Below are 22,173 nucleotides of genomic sequence, written 5' to 3' on the forward strand. Positions count from 1 at the left end.
GTATAATACCCTCTATATATAGCCCATGTAAGTATGGCCTCTTGAATATAATATTCTAGGGTATGGGCTACAAAATAGAGGTATGGGCAATAAGATGATCGAGGTTGACAAGCAATCTCCATCCCTCTTCATCATTTCGGCCATAAGGCCTAAAGAGGACAAAAAAATAATTTCTCACTAGTCTTTTAACCATTGTGGAGCAAGCATTTGATTTAATCATGGTTAACCAAAGTGTACAAAACTTTGTACATGACTTATTATATGATACCTTATCATATAAAGACTATATTTTTTCTTCTTACAATATTGTTTTCATAGAACAACAATTTTTCTCTAATTAAATACAAGAGTTGAATTTATTTATTAATATCAAATACTTAATAAATATTCATAAGTACCAACTTGATTAAGGTGTGACCCTATAGGATCATATTTCATTAGCAATGTCATTCAATAATGATTCTTGAGCATATAGCTGGCGTCTAGCAACGAGCTACTGCCCCTAACAACATATGAAGGGGTGCCATCAATCAACATCCAATTCCAGGAGCTCACCATCTACAATTGAGGTATAAGGTAAGTGTATCAATATTCTCTTTGTTAGATACATCATGTTGGATATGAGACATGGAATGTGATCATCCTCATTTTCCATCCAACTTATAAGTAAGGCACCTTAGATGTCTAACTCTTAGCACATAAGAGGAAAAAAATCCCATCTTGACTACATACATACTCTCATATAATTCATGCTCTACTCAACGAAGGCTTTTATAACTGCATAATTACGAACAACATTTAACCATGTCAAAGTATAACAATCTCCATACTTGAGTTCTCCAATATGCATCTTAGGTCGAAAGACATAAAGATATTTACATGTGATCAATATTCACTTATGATATCGATCCATGAAGTGACTCTTGATGTGGGTCATTTCCAATAGTTGTTCTCAAACAATTACACATGAATTTGGATGCAACACTTTGCTATTTCACCTCTTGAAATCAACCAAGCCGATTCATATTAGTCTTAATTCACAGTTGCTCCCACAACCGTGACCGACTATGGAAATTTTTTGAATAATTACATTATTCAAGGACTAAATAACATGCTAATATAGAACATAATAATATTCAACACAAAAGAGACATCTCATATATCAAAGGAGATTACATATCATTGCTACATAGTTATGAATATCCAGATATTAGTAAAGTACATATTTAAATCCAATCACTAGCTAATCTTAGACCGATTCCTTTTGCATGACTCTCAAACTTGCTTTGAGGTAGAGCCTTTGTGAACGGATCTATTAGATTATCATCTGTATGAATCTTCTCAATGCGTACATTTCCCAATTCTAATTCCTGACGAATGAAATTGAATTTTGTTGAATGTGTCTAGTCTTGTTGGTAACCATCGGGTCTCTTGCGATTGCGATGACACTAGTGTTGTCACAAAGCATCTCAATGGCATTTTTGATGCTTGGAACAACATCCAGATCACCGAGGAATTTCTTCATCTAATCAATTTCTTGAGCTGCTTCACATGCAGCTTTGTACTCTGATTCTGTTGTAGAAAGTGCAACCACTTCTTGCTTTGAACTTTTCCAGGAAATGGATCCTCCATTAAGTGTGAACACATATCCAGATTGTGATCGTGAATTATCTCGATCAGTGTTGAAACCAACGTCAATGTAACATCTTACAGTAAGCTCTTCTTCAACTACTCCATAGACCAGAAACATATCTTTAGTTCTTCTTAAGTACTTAAGTATGTTCTTAACAGCCACCCAATGTTTTTTTTCCAGGATTAGCTTGATACATACTAGTTATACTAATAACATAAGCTACATCCGACCTTGTACATGTCATAGCATACATAATTGCACCTACTGCTTAAGCATATGGTATGCGTTTCATTCTTTTGATCTCATCTTCAGTACTAGGGCTGTCAGCCTTAGAAAGAATGGTACCGGGCAGTATGGGTACAATTCCTCGTTTCGAGTTATCAATTGAAAAACGTTTTAATACTTTGTCAATGTATGTACTCTGACTCAAACCAATGAGTCTTTTGGATCTATCTCTATAGATCCTAATACCGAGTATGTATGCAACATCCCCTAGATCTTTCATTTGAAAGGACTTACTAAGGCAGGCCTTAGTCTCCTTCAATGTTGGAAATCTTTCCCGATCAGTAATATGTCATCAACATATAGAATTAGAAAAACGATATGGCTCCCACTTGCTTTGATGTATACACATGGTTCATCGGGACTTTCTGAGAAACCAAACTTTTTGATGTTTTCGTGAAAACGATGATACCAAGACCTAGATGCTTTTTTCAATCCATAAATGGACTTCTTCAGTTTACACACCTTCTTTAGGTTATCTGGTTTGACAAAAACTTCAGGTTGTTCCATATAAACATCTTCAAGATATCCGTTAAGGAAAGCGATTTTGACATCCATTTGCCATATTTCATAGTCATAATATGCAGCTATGGACATGAGAATCCTAATAGATTTAATCTTAGTAACTGGAGAGAAAGAATCTTCATAGTTAACACCTTGAATTTGAGTATATCCTTTCGTGACAAGTCGTGCTTTGAAATTTTGTACATTTCCATCCATGTCGATCTTCTTTTTGAAGATCCACTTTCTTCCAACAACCCTGCTGTTATGAGGAAAGTCAACCAAGTCCCATACTTGATTGTCATTCATGGACTGAATTTCAGTTCTCATGGCTTCAAGCCATTTGTCAGACTCTGGGTCTGCGATAGAAACATTGTAACTGATGGGCTCACATTGATCCATCAAGACGACTTCCTCTTCAGGAGTGACAAATCCAAATCTGTCAGGTTCCTGACGAGTTCTACTGGAACTCGTACAGTTGGTGTGGTTTCTGGCATCTGAACGATAATTTCAGGTTCAACAATGCTTTGTTGATTATCATTCTCAACTAAAGGTTGTGTCTCTCTAATTTCTTCAAGGTCAATGGGGCTCCCATTTACTTTATGCGAGATAAAGTCAGTTTCAAGAAACATTGCTTTACAGGTGTATCGCCCGTAGATTCGGGCTAGTCAATTTAGAGACGATAAGCATCAAAAATGACTTTTTAATAGAAGATTATTTAGAATGAATAATCTTAACCAAGTCATAGTATATGTTACAAGGGTTCCATACATATAAAGAACGCCAAAATTCGAGTTATAACGAAGAAGTTATGGCCCGTCGAAGTTTTACGACAAAACCGGCACGGAACCGGTAGACGTAAATAGTGAATTTACGATAGAAGACTTTTTAGCCTTAGTGATCTAAAAAGAGTTGTAGTATACGTTAAACCGAGAACATACAAAAAAAGAACGTCAAAATCTGACTTCGTATGAGGAAGTTATGATTTTTCTAAGATTTGGCATAGTAGTGCACAGCCCGTAATTCGAATTTTAGATCGATCGATTTTTGGCCAACACAACCTAAATGAGAATTGAAGATCTCATTAATAGTAGCGCAACAGTAAAAAGACAGACGAAAACGGACGTCGGATGAAGAAGTTATGAATTTTTAACGGACTTTTCCTGTCCCCGCATGTTAAAAATATAACTTTAAAAATAAAGTCAAAATTAGCCGACAGAGTCTGGACGAAAGTTGTAGGGTACGGTCCCGCCTACGCGTGGATATAAAGAACGTCAAAAACGGAGTTCGTATGAATGAGTTATAAATTATAATAGCCTATTTACGTATTAAAATAAAGTATAAATCATATATACGTATACATATATATATATATATATATATATATATATATATATATATATATATATACAAATGTATATATCATTAGAAATGTATCGACGATGTGGTCATTATAAGACTAGTGTTGAGTGCTTTCGACATTAGTTTAGTATAAATATCGTTAAATCTATTTAAAATAGTATTATGAAGGGGTGTTTAGTCGTTTATATAACTATAAGGTCATTAAGTAATTATGGAGGGTAGTTTTTGTAAATTCAATTACTATAAATAAGAGCCTTGGGCTCTCATATTTCTTACATCATTCTCTTGATTCAAGAGTCTTTCTCTTCTTATCCCCCGAGCATTTCGGTCCCTTGTGATTCGACTTCTCTTTCTGTAGTTTTAGTATAGTAAGGTGAGCGCTGAAGTGCTGCACGAATCTTTCCTAGAAAGATTCAACGACGAAGTTCTGCCCCTGCAGAGCCCGACTCGTAGCTAAAACCCCATTGTAAGTAAGTTATGATTACCCTATTTTAATATAACTGATATTTAAAATTAGTATTGTTATTATGAATTTATAATAAATATTTGGGCTATTATTGTGACTTATATAAGTGTCGTTATAATATCGTTTTAACTACTCGTGGTACGGGGAATCTGGTTTAAAGGGCCACATAGGGTTGGATTTCAGAAGTGCTATATGCCAAAATGGTCCTGCCCTCCGGTGTTTTATGTCTGCCCCTATTTGTACATAGTGGTTGGAAAATATTCTTTAAACGCTTATATAATAATAATAATAATAATAATAATAATAATAATAATAATAATAATAATAATAATAATAAGACTAATAATTAGTCACGGTAAATATTAGACTAAAATCTAGTGGTAATAATACTAGGTTTCGTCGAAGGAAATTATTTTTAAGAAGCGAAGCGCTGTCTGAGTTCGGAATCACCACCTTACCAAGTGAGTGCATAGTTACTTTCATCTTACACATAGACATGAAGTATTTTAATATAAATTACGTGCTACGTGTGCATATTGTCTGAATACTTGCTGTCTTTGCTGAATGAACGATTTTGTACATGTTTTAAATGATTTAAACTGTATATGTATTTTATATCTACAAAATATGTTGGGTAAAACATGGGTAGATGAAATATGAATTGAATGTTGAGATAAGAGGTGATATAGACCATGAGATAAGGGTGAGAGGTGAACAATGAGAGAAGCCTTTTACCCAAGCGTGGCCCCGTCATCTAGCAGAGTATGGATGACAACCACAGACTATTCTAGACAGTCCAGTGGAACACTAGCAGGCTCGCAACCTGTAGGTGTTGTGAACGATGTGTTCACCCGGTGTACTCTAAACCCGGGCGACTATGCAGATTTAGTGCCCGAATCTTGGCGATCATGCATACTTGGTGCCTAAACCCTGGCGACTATGCGACTTAGTGCCTGTTGTGTAAATCCTGGCGACTGTGCAGACTTAATGCCTAAACCCTGGCGACTATGCGACTTAGTGCTTGTTGTATAAAACGTGGAAACGATGGACTTCGTGCCGATTCCTTAGGATAGTTCTTAGGAATGAATGAACAAGGAATAGCTGATTCTTAGGGTTGATCCTTAAGAGTAAGGAAGAAAATGGGGATGGGTAATTCGGTTGATTGTTTGATGTTTAAACATAATAATTATATTATTGTGGGTTGAAAACCCTATGTACTCACTAGGTTTCCAAACCTGACTCACTCAAGCTTATTTGGATCACAGGTGTCGATACGAAGCTACTTTACACTGAGAGATTTAAAAGAGATGTAGATCACTAGTGTAAATAAATGTAAGTCTTGTTTATGCTTATGTTTCTGTATTGACGAGGACATCCCAAATGTTTTAAAATGAATAAAATACATTTCTTAGGAAATGATTTGATAACATATTTATCATGTTTTTCTGGGAACAAATTCCGCAACACTTTTATTAAAAGAGGTACTCTGATTTTTATAAAGCATAAACAAAATCGGTCTTTTCTGGCCGTGAAAATGGGGATGTCACAACAGGCTATGAACAACCAGTTTTCTTCTTTATGGAAGAGGTAATAACCCATGGTTTCTTTTAGGTATCCCACAAAGATACATTTTTGAGATCTAGGGTCAAGCTTGTCAGAAGTTTCTCTTTTAACATATGCTTTACAACCCCATATCTTTATGTAAGACGTTGATGGAACCTTTCCATTCCATCGTAAGGAGTCTTACTAACCTTTTTAGTTGGGACCATGTTTACATTTCGAGCTGCGGTTTTAAGGGCATAACCCCAAAATGAATGAGGAAGGGAAGTATAACTCATCATCGATCACCCCATATCAAGTAGAGTATGATTTCTCCTTTCCAAGACACCATTATGCTGAGGTGTTCCCAGTGGAGTGAGTTGTGACACTATGCCACAATTCTTCAGATGTTCATCAAACTCATAACTTAGATATTCACCACCACGATCTGATCATATGGTTTTAATCTTTTTACCAAGTTGATTCTGTACTTCATTTTGGAAAACCTTGAAGACATCGAATGCTTCATATTTGTGTTTCATGAGATACACATATCCAAATCTACTGTAATCATCAGTAAATGTAATGAAGTATCTTTCACCGCTTTTGGTCATTGTTCTAAAAGGTCCACATACATAAGTATGTATGAGTCCTAATAGATCCGAAGCTCTTTCACCAATGTCGGTAAAAGGAGCTTTGGTCATCTTGCCACATAGACAAGATTCACATACATCAAAAGACTCTGAGCCTGTTGACTCTAAGATTCCATCCTTTTAGAGCTTAGCAATGCGAATGTGCCCAAGTCGACAATGCCATAAATAAGTTTTATTTGAGTCTAACGTTGTTTTCTTATTTAAGTTGAACATTGAATTATCCTTTTTGTATGAACCATTTAAATCGATTTCATATATTCCATTATTAGGACTAGTCTCAAAATAGAACACATTATCTTTAAACACATAAATGTTTTCAGAATCAAAGTCAAACTTATAACGAAAACCTTGTTCATACAAGCGAGAAGTAGAGATAATATTCCTAGTTATACTAGGTACATAACAACAATTGTTCAAAACAAAATTAAGGCCATTTGGAAGAAAAAGATGATATTGCCCTATGGCTTTGACAACTACTTGAGTGCCATTGCCAACATGAAGTTCCAAATCGCCATATCTTAGTTCTCTAACACTCTTTAGTCCCTGCAAATCATTGTAGATGTTAGTACCACTTCCAGTATCGAATACCCAATAATTAGTATGGAATGCATGTAATCCAATCACATATATACCTGAGGTGCCAACTTGGTTGACCTTGATCTTCTTAAGTTCCTCTAGGTATTTGGGACAGTTGCGCTTCCAGTGTCCCTTTTCATTGTAGTGGAAGCAATCAGAGTCAACAGCAGGCTTGGGTTTAGTAGTTGGGTTAGTAGAAGGAGGCTTCCCTTTACCCTTTCCTTTGCCCTTGCCTTTCCCCTTACCGGTATTATTACCAGTTTTCTTCTTGGAGATTTGACCCTCACGGATCATCAACACTTGATTGTTCCCAAATTTCTTGATGTTTGCCTCAACATTTTTGAGCATGTATTGAAGCTCATTGATACTCCTCTCCCAGTCATTCATTGTGAAGTTCATCACAAATTGGTTGAATGACTTAGGAAATGAGGCTAGGATCACATCGGTCGCCAACTCATCCCCACATGAGAATCCGAGGCGGGCAAGTTGCTCAACATAAGCTTTCATTTTAAGTACATGTGCACTCACAAAAGATCCCTCAGCCATCTTGCAACCAATGAAAACATTCAAGGTTTCAAACCTCTCTTGCTTAGCTTGAACTTGAAACATGACTGTAAGTTGTTCAATCATTTCAAATGCTTCATGAAACTCAAAAGTTTTCTGAAGTTCAAGAGTCATAGTTGCAAGCATGATGCAAGCCACTTCGGTCGAATCATTAACATGTTTTGACCGAGCATCTTTCAATGCTTTGGCAACATTGGCCGGGAGCTCTTCTGGGATAGGTTCATCAAGGACATAGTCCTTTTTCTCAAGTTTGAGGACAATTCTTAGTTGTCAGAACCAATCAAGAAAGTTGTGTCCGCTTAGTTTTTCTTTTTCGAGGATGGATCAGATGGTGATTGATGAGGTGGTTATAGTTGGGGTAGTCATCTACAAAATAATAAAGTTCTTTTAATACCTTTGATATAGTTTCTTTTAAAAAATAATTACCCTTCAAATTAAATTTTGAAAAACTAAGATCCACATCACCCAAAATAACTTGTGGAGGTGACCCACGACACAAGTGATTTTGTTGATCGGTAGCTTATGATAACCAATTACAACTCTTATGTAATTCTTAGATTTATGGGATCCAAAAACATTACTTTGTTTCTAAATGGCATGTTCATCCCATCTATGCCTCAAAACTCTTATGCTTAGGTGACCTTTACCACATAAGAAATTGATCAAATCATCAATTTAAAAAACATGTGAGTTATATTTCACAAATGGTTAGGTGACCTTTATCTCATAAGCAAATACAAAACACCTTGACTATTAAGTGGATTGAATGGATTTGAAGTTTTGTAAATAAGAGTTTTTTTATTCAATGTTTTATTATTCTTTCATTTTAAAACATTTTGTATCATGAATATTTCATGGTACATTTAAAGTGTTCCAAAAATCATAAAGTTGAATTTATTTTATATACAATTTTACCTGTTAAAATTTATATTCAATTTTAATTCGACGTTATACGGATTGGAACCGGTTTCTAACTTTGTTAATAAAACAACCTTTTATTATTGAGTTATGGAGTTTAGATTAAGTTTAAAAAAATATTTTAAAACTTTTTTATATCTTTTAAAAGTTTGGCTACTTTAGAGTTTTTTTTTTAAAAATTCAAAACTTTTTTTAACAAAAAAACTCAATTTTGACATCTTATGTTGAAAATTTTATATTAAACTCTAAACCCCAAGTTTGATGTTATTTTTATGAAAGTGTTTTTGCATGGCAAACATATTTTCATATATATAACATTTTACAACAACCAAAATAACCATCACATGCATGCATTTTAAAGTGTATAAACAAAACCATTTTTCTAGTAATATTTATTGTGAGCCATCACAACAAATATTAAGTCATTTCCTAAAAGACTTAATAGGACACTTCAAGGTCTTCAAAAAGGCTCCATGTCTTCATATCCTCATAAGATCTTCAAGCTCCATCTTGCCACATTTTTATAAAATACAGCTAGTCTAAAACTAATTTATCACATATAAAAATAAACACATGAAATAATACCTATTTATCTATTACATCATCATATGAATAGGTAGTAACCAAAAATGTCCTAATGGCTTGTTTATACACAACAAACATATCAGCCATACCAACAAATAACTCTTTGTTTTTTCTAAGGCAACCTTTTATGTAACCAAAATGCATGTAACAATGGTTATATATAAAAATAAACACTTTTTAACAACAAGTTGCCAAAGAAAACAAATATGGATGTTTCTTTAGCCAAAACGAAATCCATGCTTGTTTTCCAAAAACCAAAGATTATCATAACATAAAAAACAATTCTAACATTTAAAAGATGGCTCTGATACCACTGAAGGGTTTTTGTTGCATAAATATATAGTTTTTCACAAAAAACCGGCAATGAAAGCTTTAAAATTTCTTATAAATTTCGAGTATGACAACAAAACAAACCATCAAGGATCCTTTTAAAGAGGTTAGAATGATGTTACAGCAACCATAGGGTGTTTAGAAATAACAACCTTTGATGCCTTTGGACCCTCTTGGATTTGGGGCGTTGAAGTAGATGGCAAGAACAATAAGCTTGATCTTCTCTACAAGTAATCCACCAACAAGAATAAGGTACTCAAAATGCTAGTTTTCCTCTTGTATGACTTTGTTCTTTAAGCCTTACGTGCTTAAACAATTAAGCACTAAAAGGAAGATACAAAGTGTGCACCAAAATACAAGTAACAACTTCAAAGTGAAGAGAGCTTCTAACTCTTTTTTTGCTCTCAGTTTTGTGCAAGAAAAAGGAGAAGAAAAGAAGACCAAAAGAACTTACCATTTCTCTATGTATAAGACCCTCTATATGTAGCCCATGCAAGTATGGCCTCTTGAATAAAATATTCTAGGGTATGGGCTACAAAATAGAGGTATGGGCAACAAGATGATGGAGGTTGACAAGCAATCTCCATCCCTCTTCATCATTTCGGCCATAAGGCCTAAAGAGGAAAAAAATGATCACTAGTCTTTTAACCATGGTGGAGTAAGCCTTTGATTTAATCACAGTTAACCAAAGTGTCCAAAACTTTATACATGACTTATTATATGATACCTTATCATATAAAAACTATATTTTTTTCTTACAATATTGTTTTCATAGAACAACAATTTTTCTCTAATTAAATACAAGAGTTGAATTTGTTTATTAATATCAAATACTTAATAAATATTCAATAAGTACCAACTTGATTAAGGTGTGACCCTATAAGATCATATGTCATTAGAAATGTCATTCAATAATCATTCTTGAGCATATAGGTTCAACAGACCGAACTCTGACTTCATTGGAGAACTAACTAGCTAATCCGACCATAAACCTTCCAAATGATACCCCAGAATCGACCCTACCAATGAATCGGAACAACAACCAGACAAACTGAAACCCACTTAGCAAGATACGACTCACTAAAGACTCTTGGCATGTAAGATGGCATATAACAACTTTTGATGACATAACCCAAGAAATAACAGAGAGCCAACCCATAAATGATGCTTACCCATGCCCAACAAGATTCCAACGCAAAATAATGACTGATAATAAACATGAAGAAAGCGAAAGATAACATATCTGCAATAGCATCTGATGAAACTCTAAATTGATGAAATGCAGAATTTACACTATGGTGCTAACAACCGATCATTTAAAAGGTTTCTGATCTGACGATACAACACTGACCAAGAACATTTTCATAATAATATCATACCAGAACTGGGCTCAAATTACATACAAGTGATTTCTTGCGGCTCGATTTTGACCTCCTGAGGAACAATGAGTGTTGGGACCTGAACTCCCTCTGCTATCCAAACAGGACAACTGGACTTAAAATGACCTGGCTGGTGACAATGAAAGCATCTATGATCCTTCTTACAATCCCGATGCACATTCCCTCTTTCCCCACATTTGAAACACCTGAACTTGTGACAAGAAAACCTGTGGGTCCCCCCACACTTGCCACACACCTCATGGTCCTCCTGACTACCAATCGTTCTGAGCTATGTGCCCACATTCTTTTCCCCAACCGTGCTTCCACACTCATATTTCCTTTACTAGCAGCCTCACCAGCTTCTCTCGCAACACGAGAGATTGCAGCCTGCTCCTCAAATTTGACAATCAACCTGTCAGTGATCCGACCAATGATACCGGACAACTCCTCCAATAGGATCTGAGAAACCTCCGCGGCAATCCAGTCACGAAGTTCCGCGTCGTCTGCGCCAATCTTGGAGGACTCTGCTTCTCTTACAGGCATCGACATCCTGTAAACAAGTCCAAATTGTCATCTCAAAATCACCAGCTTCTCGGGTTCATTGCAACTTTACTTCACTCGAGTACGGATCATCTGCTTCTAGTAGTACATACCCATACTACATTCCACATCTATCGGTACTTTCCTCAAGAATCAATTCGATTCATCCAAGTAACTCTTTACCCATACAATAATTTACACAAGACAAGACTACCAATGCTAAATCCCTTCTTAGGTTTTCCTAGGGCAAACTCCACACCACTCTCCACCATTAGCTGCAGAAGGAACCCCTGCTAACTTCCTCTAACTAGCTCACGAATACAATTACATATCACTAAAACCAGATAGTTCTTCGAATGAAAGGTCTCACATTACAATGGTTGGGCTCAGACAAGAGATACACAATAGAGTGGAAACCTAACCTTCTAAAATTATTTAGTTCCCATAATATGTAACTTAGCATATTCGCTTACAAGTTAGCTGAAGCGAGTGAGAACTCCTAGAAAGCACAAAGCAAGCAACATTCGAGCATCAAGTAATCAGAACCAATCATCCCTTAATCAGGACATCCTATCACTGACTGATCAGTACCAACATGCAAGTGTACGAGCTCATACAATAGGCATATTTTTTAGCATTCTATCATGCAAAACTGAGCAGATCCTTAATCCTAACTAGCATGTGATTCATAGATTCACAGATCAAATCATATCAGATAACATGTATGAGTATTTTGGGAAAACTTACTTGAGCTCGACTGTTGCATGCACCATACCCTTTTTTGTCTTTTGAAATCTCTTTTCTTAAAAATACATTTCTTTTTGAAAAACTTTAACAAATCCTCATTTTGAGTTCAGACACACTCAGGAGTATGTCCGAATCCCTCAAACTAACGCTCTGATACCAACTTGTAACGTCCCAAAAATAAGACCATAAAATTTTTCGTTTTTAGATTAATAAAACATCAAACCTTATCATTGTCATAGAACCAAGGTTATCAAAATGTATCAATACATCATCAACATCAGAGTAAATCACAAAATTTGGAAACATGTGGTGTGTGCTTTGCAATCATCCCGAGCTCTTCCCTTTGAAAACAGAACTACTTGAAACCTAAACTAAAAACCGTAAGCACAAAGCTTAGTGAGTTCCCTAAAATACCACATAACATACATACAATTGCCATGGACTACCCCCGTGGTCTTTTCCCTGAAATTACGTGGGCTACACCCATGGTTTGATATCCAAGTGCCATGGGCTACCCCATGGTCTTCCATGCAATTGCCGTGGGCTACCCCCATGGTCTTCTATTTAAGTGCCACGGGCTACCCCTGAGGTCTTTCAGACAAGCAAAGACATAGAAAACTATCCTTCCACATGACAAGTAATGGTCCTGAAATTGGTGCCTTCGACCCATGGATATAGTGAGAAGACTCACCTTGCACTGCCGAATCTAACAGAAAGAATCTCTGATTGCTGGCCCGCTAAAATCCCCTCGCTATCAATACCAATAACATCCAATTAACCCAATCCATAACCATCAGTCCAAAAATTAGGGTCAAAAGACCATTTTCCCCTTACCTAGCTTGGACCAAGACTAAGGCCCAAACCTACAATCCGAAAGGCCTAATTCCAAACTAATCATCCAAGGCCCAATCATGGCCCAATTTTCCAAATTGGGCCCAATACCTTTCGTGGGCCTTTTCCAAGTGAGCCTATAACAAGCATCGACCCAAAAACCTGATGGCCCAACAAGGCCCTAAGCATCTAAGTCCAAATATGGCCCAAACTGAAGCCCAAACATCCGAAGCCCAACCTGCTGAGTACGCGGGGCGTACTCAGCATGTACGCGCAACGTACTCGCTTTAGGGATTGTACACTAAACCTACCTGCTTGTACGCCCAATGTACTCCTCCTATATGGCCAACTTCCATTTTCCAGCTCTTAATCGATTAAGACCTCCATCTAACCTCAGATGTGACTTCCTTAAGATGGTTTATCATGTAAAGTTGCCAACTTTACGTGCATGCATGGCTTAAAGAGGCTCTTAGATCTCAAAAGAGCTTAATAAATGACTTAATGCATGCATGAGACCATAAACACCATAATGTTTGCACCTTTAATCATAAGGAACCCTCCAAACATCCAGATCTACAAGACTTCGCTTCTAAAACGGCCTTAACCCATCAAGACCAACCAAAAAGGGACAAAGAAGCATAAAACCATAACATGAAGAGATCTAAGCAAAGAGTAGGAAAGGTATGGACTTTATACCTCAAAAGACTTGCAAAATGAGTGATGATTTTGGATCTCTAAGCTTCACACTAAGCAATGCACCTTCAACCTTCTTCAATTCCTTCAAAATGAGCAAATAAGAACTAACTTCTTCTCAAGAGCTCAAAGACACAAAATGATGGCTAAGGGTCGAAATTTAGGGTTTGGGAGGTATAGAGGCCGATAAAGAGGCTAGCCCTAGGGACTTACGAAGCTTATATAAGGTACAACACCCTAAAATAGGGTTTCACTAAACCCCTCGTTCGCATGCGCGATCCCCTCCTGCACCAGTACGCTAAGCGTACATGTAATGTCCCAAAAATTTGATAAAATTTAAACTTTTCAAAACAACCCTTTTTCTATAGAAGTGTTTACAAAAACCGTTGTTCCAAAACACTATTTAAAAATCAGAATCTCTTTCAACATAGTTTTCAAAACATTCACATTATCAGAGTTTCCCAGAAATCATAAGTCCAAAACGTGAGGATGTGTACGGTCACGCCTTCATCTTGCCACGATCCACTAAAGTACCTGAAGTCATAAACCAAAACTGTAAGCACGAAGCTTAGTGAGTTCCACCAAAGTACCAACACCCAAAAAGAGAAGATATACAAATAACAACATGCATACAGATCCTTCAACATGTCTTGACCACCTCACCGGGCCTACAGCCTATCTGGACCTCTCACAGAACCTTTAACATGTTTGGACCGCCTCACCGGGCCTTCAACCTGTCTGGACCGTTCTCCGGGCCTTCGGCCTGACTGGTCCGCCTTACAGGCCTTCCGTCTATCCGGGCTGCCGTGGGTCTGTTGGCCTTCAGCACAAAGCAGGTCCGCCTCAACCCAACCACACACACAAAACATGTCGACATATACATAACAGATAAGCATACATATTATGTACCGATATAAACATTACCGGGTTTGTTGACTGGTAGCAGAAAGTAGTACAGTCTCAACCCAACCACACTACATCAACACATGCTATTGGAAAACATATAGCCAGAACATATAACAGGTAGATCTAATAGATCACTAAGATACAGATCTAACAGATCATAACAACATAGCAACATCCTATCTACCAAGATACGGATCTAACAGATCGTAACGACATAGCAACATCCTATCTACCAGGATACTGATCTAATAGATCACCACAGAACTCAATCAGACGATAAACTAGGATAACAATCCAAAGGGCCGACATTGGTGCCTCCGACCCATAAGCACAGTGAGGAAACTCACCTCGAATGCAGAAGCTCCCCGAAAGAAAGTCCTTAGCTGTTGCCCTGCCGACTTCCCGAGCTATCAATACCAACAACACACCCAATTAGCAATTGGGTTCCATGCCATAATCCATAATCCATACTTGGGGTAAAATGACCATTTTACCCCTGACCCAACATAACCCAAAACTGAGCCCCAAAACCAAAAGATCCAAAAAGGCCCACTAATGGTCCAATTTTCCAAATTGGGCCCAACCATATATGGGCCTTATCCTAAGCCCATAATTTTCCTTATTACAATTCAGATTACTTCAATCCCCCTTAGGACAAACTTGGTCAAAGACATAAATCGAAAGTCAAAGTCACCCGTCCAAGTTGACCCAACTCGTCGAGTTTCTCCATCAATCTGCACAGGTTGGGAAAAACCAAGTCAAATTGTCGAGTTGACCAACTAACTCGCCGAGTTCCCCTATCAGTATGAAAATGTCAGGGAAAACCAAGCCAACTCGCCGAGTTTATCCAACAAACTCGCCGAGTTCGCCAGAAACCCACCTCTTAATACATTAAGCACTTAATCCGTTGGGTCATGACTCCAAAACATAGATCTGACTTCCTTGAGTTGGAAAACCACATAAAGTTGCCAACTTTACGTTCATGCATGTCTAAATGAGACTCTTAAGCTTGGAATGGACTTAATAATTGACTTAATGCATGCATGACACCAAAATCCTCATAAAGTTTGCACCTTTAAGCTCATGGGTACCAAAACCAACCCATATCTGAAAGAACAACCCCTAAAAGACTTTACTCCATCATCATCCCCAAAAAGAGGCCAAAATGCAACAAAACCCAAAATAAGGAGATCTAATAAACTATTAAGCAAGGTTAGGACTTTATACCCGAAATGTGCTCGAAATGGTGCAAAGAACCCAGATCTGAAAGCTCCTACTCAAACCACCACTTTGCACCAAGCTTTTCTTCCGTCAATGATCTTTAATCAAACCAAAACACACCCATAATGAACCCACAACACTCAAGGAGGCTCTAGGGTTTCGAGATTAGGGTTAGGGGCTGTGGAGGCTGGAAATGAGGTCAACACCTGGGACTTAAAGTGTTTACAGCACCCAAATATTAGGGTTTCCTTTTGAGTGGCCAACTCGCCGAGTTGAGGCTCCTCAACTCGCCGAGTCGCCTCATTAAACTTCGCGGTCAATCCAACTTCTACTCGCCGAGTTGAGGGTCCTCAACTCGTTGAGTAGACCCATTAAATCCCCACGATTCTTCATCTTCAACTCGCCGAGTCGGTTCCTCCAACTCGCCGAGTTCAACTTGAAATTGACATAGTTCCACAATTAACCTTCTAGATTCCGGGTGTTACAACTCTCCCCCACTTAAATTAGATTTTGTCCTCGAAATCGCTCCTTGTTAATACTCATATCAAAACGACCAATCAGATGATCACAAACGGAAATTCTGCGCCTAATACAGTCTTCCCATGGCAACCAGAACCCGAACCAAAACTTCCATCCCGAAGACAACAATCAAAAATTCAGGCCATGCAAACCACCCGTACCCTTCTGAGACCTGAAATCTATAATGGTATGACTCCCCAACAGACCGCCCACACTGAAGCAACTCCATGCCAAGCTCTCAACGAATAACAGACCAACCATAACACTTCCAACTCTGATCATCCAACAGTCTATCCCGATCTACGAAACCATCCGTAGAATAGTTCTTCAAGCCCGATGAAGAACGAATCCTCAATCTTTTGAATAAAAACAATCTTACCTCCCCTGAGATTTGAAACCTAAAGTCTCAATGGTCTGACTCCCTGTCAGAGCTCCCCTATCGAACTGTCACCAAGCCAACCTCATAGAGTCTCGTACCAAAAAAAATGCTTCCAACCCTTGATCACATTTCTGCTTCAAAGGGAAACAAAGTCACTGACCATATATAGCGATATAACACTTATACTCGACAGAAGGCTCAGATAATCCTTCGAGTAGAAGATTCATCCCTACATCGGTTAGACTCAGACGAGAGCTGCACAACAGGGTCAAACTAATTACTCTGATATTATTTAATCCTGCTGCGAGTGACTTATCATTTCCCCAACTCCCAGATACTCGACACTCACATGGAATCCCACGTCACTAATATAGCCCAAAACACTGACACTGCCCAAAACACTGATGCTAGGAGCCTGAAACCTCCACACAAGCTCAACCTTCACAATGGTAGAACCATCCATTTGAATCTACACCCAGTCCCTAACTAGGGCATACCAGAACCATGAAGAATGATCATCGAAACACACTGACCGCGAACTTATCCCAAAACCAAACCATATGAAGAACCCAAAATCTTGACACCCTTGACTCTATGCAATGCCATTACCGACCATTGCTTTGACGAGCAACTACGATCCAACCATGAACTTTTTGCGATACCTCCAACCCTTACCGACTCCGGTGTACTCCCACCTGGGCACCCACTTGATACAATCATCAAGAATTTTATGACTTAAGACTACACAAGGAATTTCCAGACTGAGAATAACAACTCTGAAAACCGCTCGCGAACAACTAGAATTATTGCATACAACCTGCCGAGACTTTCTGATACCTGCCTGATACTCCACCCAACCCTTACTGCTCCCTTTACTTAACCAACAGATTTGTGGCTCGTCCGATTCCCATCAGCGTGTCAACTCCGAAACACTACTAGTAGAAGAAATGAACCATTATGACTACTACGCCTACATCTTATGACTGGAATGCTTCCGATAACACATAGACCTTGACGACACTCTCACAGTGCGATTGAGCACCACATAGTTGCTACCCAAGCAATCCTTACGAAAACAAAGTCGCACACGATCCACAGAAAGGATAACGGTTGAACTCTTGATCCAAATCGGAAGCTGAAATCCAAGAGAACCATGCACATAACTCGAACCAAGAGCCCCAAATCCATCTTGCCTAGCTCACACGGAACACCCCCATACACATACTTAAGAGACCCAAAATCTCATCTGAAGAGAAAAGAAACACCAGAGATAATCGACATGCCACCTTAATCAAAACAGAAAACATCTTCACGATCGGTCAAAACAAGACCCCATACTGGACTGAACAGATTCCATCACTACCCTACTAGCTCGAAAAAACATTCAAGATGATCCTGAAGGCTACCAAAACCTAAGTCTGCTATGAACCAAGCTCCCACTCTACCATTGAGGGTAAGCACACCTGAAGACCGAAGGGACTTAGAATATACCAAACAGGAGGGTAGCTGACACATTCATTGACCTTTAACTGGCACCACTTAAATCCATCGAAGAATTCCCACTGAATAACGAACTCAACAACCACTGGTTTCGAATGCGTTGACACCCAAACCAGAGAAACCACAACCCTCCTGGAGCTGAACATACCTGCTTCTGAAAAGAGTCCACCAACCAACATCTGCCCAACAAATATGAAAGCAGCAAACCAACCAGCGAACTGAAAGAACCTTCAATGATTGACGTTTAACCTGTGAATCCTAATTCTCCCGCACTTAGAACTCGAACCACCACCCACTGGCGATGAACCAAAACATAACCCAAGCAGCCCATCCATGTACAACCATACCTGACCATGAACCAAATATCACCCACAGAATGGTCCTTCAGGTACGGATCAAACGAACCCCACGAGGAACCTGAAATATAGCTGAAGACCTCGGATCTTCCATTAATAACCACTTACAAAGCATGTGCAACTGCCGGTTTACGATTAAAACATACATCCCTGCGTGCAACCCACACCACAATCCGGCACCTGGCCTTCCCATCTCCCAAGGATACGACCCTTGCTCACATCGTTAAGATACTCGTGCCACATCAAACCACTTGCACACACCAGCGTTGACATGCTGTTTCCAACCACCGCGACCAACAGACCTCAAGCTGAGAATTCAACCTAACTCGGGAGGTCAAAATCCTGCCTACTCCCTCTAACTCGGAAAATATGAAGGCAAAAAAATCCCTGCCACAGATAACGAAAACCCAAACCGATAATCCGCCACTTAAATCCCAGATGCAATTCCAAACCGATCATGACAACTGCTTCCTTCCCGTGTCCCAAGGCTCGAGGCAAGACCTCTAACAAAACCCTCGAGACTTCCAATCAACATACTCATCCGGGTATGAACCATTCAACCCTCATCAATATCCCCACAGGGGCCTGAAAAACACAAAACCCATCCTCGCCTGAACCACTGCCTCGAACCATGGTATCCAACCATGCTATCTACCCTGACCAGTCCTTAGAATCTCCTAAATGCTCCTCGATTTGAGTATGGATCCTGTGCTTCCAGTAGTACGGGCCCAATACTACTTTCCACACCTATCCATACTCTCCTCAAGAATCCTCTCAGGTCCTCTTTAACCTAATCATAAAATACTCCTGAAATCTGCTCAACAGCGAAACAACTGCACTAGAATACACCCTAGGCTATCCTAGGGTTCCACACTTCTCTGCCATCAGCTGCCGAAGAACTCCTCACAATGTCAATTAGCTATATCATGAATACAGTCACAAGCAACAAAGCTCAGATAATCCTTCGAGTAACATACTCATCGCTACAACGAGTGGACTCAAACGAGAGCTGCGCAGTAGAGTCAAATCCATCACTCTGAGATTATCCAATCTTTTTCACACGTGACTTGAAATATTCACCCAATAGCTAACTCACATTACTCATGAGTTCCACAAAGCACAAAGCAAGCAGCATTCGTGCAGAGGAGCCGACTGACACTAAAATGCAAGAAGATCCGACAGATCCTCCTATGAGGTTTGAATAAAATTCATAAGAATACCTAAAAACTTGACCAAAATTGTAAAAATGAAAATTTGAAGGATTATTCATGTTCAGGAACTTATACGAGGTCAAGTTTTGTGTTACATGGGTTGGATCCGAGTGGCCGGTTTATGACACACACGTAAAAAAGAAGAATATAGAAATAGAGATGACAAGTTTCGAACTCCCGTCATAAGAGACAAACAAAACATACCTTACAAATTAGACAACCATTTGTTAAATTTTTGAACCTAATATTTAGAAGGGAAAACTCCATAAAAGTCATTATGTTTTGACCTGATAATCGATTTAGTCCTTATATGTTTTTTTTTAATTTTATTAAGTCCCAAAAAAACGGGGAATTGTATTCACTTTAACCCTTTTACCCAGTCAACAAGTCATCTGACTTTCAAAAATTACACTTTTGTTCCATAATTTAAATTTTATTACAAAATTGGTCCAAAATTTACACTTTTGGCCTAGATTTCAAAATTTTGTTACGATTAAGTTTTTTACTTTTTTTTTTTTCAATTTTTTTGAATATGTTTTGCTTGTTGTATAAAATCATATTTATACAAAAAAACATATTTTTCACATAAAAACATTCTTCTTAATATATATATTTATAAAAAAAATTATATGCGAAATACCTATATAAAAACTTAAAAAAAACATTTTTGTGTACAAAATGCGTATTTATAAAAACATTATTGTATTTCAAATACCTACTTATAAAAATGTAGTTATGTGAAAATGCATGAAATACACTTATGTAAAATACGTTATTATACACATATATACCTTAATTTTTTTTATAAAATAAGTATTTATTAAGTACATTTAAACATTTTGTATGCATATACATACATAAATATATACAAATTCGTTTTTATAAAAATAAATGTATACAAACACGTATTTTATAAAAAAAATATATACAAAAAGATATTTCATCGTAAACATATTTATGTATAAAAACGTGTTTGTATAAAAAAGTGTTTAGTATAAATACGTGTTTTTATACATGTTTTTATAAACAACATGTTTGTATAACAACGTGTTTGCATACATAAATATATACAAATACACTTATTATGAAATATATCTTTGTATACATTTTTTTATAAAAAAACGTGTTTGTATATGTTTCTATAAAATACGTGTTTGTATACATTTTTATATGACAACGTGTTTGTATACAAAAGCATTTACTATTAAATATGTGTTTGTATACATTTTTTTAAATAAAATACATGTTTGTATACATTTTTTTTTATAAAAACGGTTATATATATATTTATGTATTTATATGCACACAAAATATTTTTTATGTACTTAACAAATACCTATTTTATACAAGTTTTTAAAGGTATATGTCGGTATAATAACTTATTTTAAATAAGTGTATTTCACGCATTTTCACATAATAACGTTCTTATAAATAGGTATTTAAAATAAAAAACCATTTTTATAAATAGGTATTTTGCATAAAAAATGTTTAAAAAAGGTTTTTATATAGGTATTTTGCATACAATTTTTTTTATATAATTATATAGAAAAAGAAGGTTTCTTATGTGAAAAATATGTTTTTTTTGTATAAATATGCTTTTATACAACAAACAAAACATATTCGATTTTTTTTAAAAAAAAATGTAAAAAACTTAATTTAGGATGAAATCGTAATATTTTTTGAAATCTAGGCCAAAAGTGTATTTTTTGAAAGTGTGATAACCTGTTGACCGGGTAAAAGTGTCGCATCCCCGGGCGAGGCGGCGGAACATGCCAGACTGTGCAACTAAGTTCATGGATCACAAATAAACTGAATATATAACACAAGTACAACAATAAACAAAACAACATTTGTAATCCATCTTTAAGTTTGAATACAGACGAATGCTTGAAATCACTGATTTCCTGAGAATACATGTAGTTTGAAAGTCGATACAAGGTTGGTGAGAGTCACATGTTTTCTGCTAACAACAATATAATACTTTTAACAAGTCTAAAAAGTATTTTCTTTGTAAGTATAACCATACTCAAAACAGTGTTTGTAAATATGATTTGAATTTTTCAAAATGTATCATATGTAAATCCATAATTAAAATTGCTTTGAGATCAACCAAGTCCATGGTTTGTAGTGAGAGAGAGTTTTTAGTTAATCTTTATAATGATTCCTATAACCGAGCTATGTGACTGTATGTAACCCCATATATCGCTTCATTATACATCGGAGTAATGATTGTAGACACCTATCATCTACTTCGATTGATCAGTCGAGGTTGTAGCTAGCAACCGTAGGTGGGGATGTCAACCTCGTATAAATATATACATATGTATATCATTCCGATGATTAACGGTTATTGTAGTGTGGGTATAGTAAGTGTTTAGACTTAACTAATGAATATATTCTCAATAAAAAGCCCTTAACTAAGGTAGTTGAAAAAGCTCTCAACCCTAACTTATAAGCAGATAAGTTATTAGGCATAATGAAT

This window comes from Lactuca virosa, chromosome 4 (genome assembly GCF_052849685.1).
Source record: "Lactuca virosa cultivar CGN04683 chromosome 4, Lactuca_virosa_CGN04683_v6, whole genome shotgun sequence".
In the NCBI taxonomy this organism is placed as follows: Eukaryota; Viridiplantae; Streptophyta; class Magnoliopsida; order Asterales; family Asteraceae; genus Lactuca; species Lactuca virosa.